Below are 1,104 nucleotides of genomic sequence, written 5' to 3' on the forward strand. Positions count from 1 at the left end.
CATATTATGTATTTTATTTGTTCTTATCTAAAGCATCCAAAGTTATGTGTGTGAAATTAATGGCTATATAAATCAAATGAACAAACAAACAAGCCATCAGTTCAGCAGTCCGATGTATTCCTTACTGGCTGAATTCTTACCTAAAGAATTCTTACATCCAGCATTGTCCTGGTGGGAAATATGTAGTAGGGTCCTCTAAAATTCTGCCCTAGGTCAAAGGCAAGGCTCTAAAATATGAAATAGAAGGATTGCTTATTTTCTGCATCATGCCTCTGCATGCCTCTGTTTGAGACTGGGAGGGTGAACTTCAGAATCTGGGAGGTTATCAGTGGGTGCAGACACAGAGTCTTGGGGGGCTTGCTGGATCTGCTTCAGACTGGAGTTACTGGTGTCCACACTGTTGGAATCATTTCCTCCAAATACTATTATTAACTATCTTTCTCCTCAAAGAGCAAGCCAAGTAGGGCTTATTAAATTTTCAGATGATGCTTAGAAACTGGCTTACAGTAGAAAACAACAATTCAAAATTGCCACAACATCTTGGATACCCAGTGGGATGATGTTCAGCTGTGACAAGTACAAGATCCTGCATTTCTGCAAGAAAAATAAATTGTATAACTACAAGATTGATAACCAGTGCAGTGAGAAGGATCTAGGACGACAAGTAGATCACTAAAAGAACATGATCAAACCGGGTGTTGCAGCATTAAGAAGACCAGTGCAGTCTTGGGCTTCGTTATCAGAAGCAGTGAGTCCAGATAGTATTTCCATTGTTCTCAATGCTGATTAAACTGGGCACTACAGAAAAGGGTGATAAGGGATCTGGAAATCAAATCCTATCAGGTATAATAATAATAATAATAGTAATAGTAATAGTAATAGTAATAATAGTAATAATAGTAATAGGAAGATCTGCAAGAAATATCATTTGCCTGTAAGCAAAAACTGGTGGGATCATAAAATAGAGAAAGTCATAGAAAATGATAAAATTAAACTGCTCTGGGACTTCAGAATTCAAACAGACAAGCACCTGCAACATAACACCCCAGACTTAACAATTGTCGATAAGAAAGACAAAAAAGTCTGGATAGTGGACGTGGCAGT

The sequence above is a fragment of the Protobothrops mucrosquamatus genome, unplaced genomic scaffold (genome assembly GCF_001527695.2).
Source record: "Protobothrops mucrosquamatus isolate PMUCROS unplaced genomic scaffold, P.Mucros_1.0 scaffold564, whole genome shotgun sequence".
Taxonomy (NCBI): Eukaryota; Metazoa; Chordata; class Lepidosauria; order Squamata; family Viperidae; genus Protobothrops; species Protobothrops mucrosquamatus.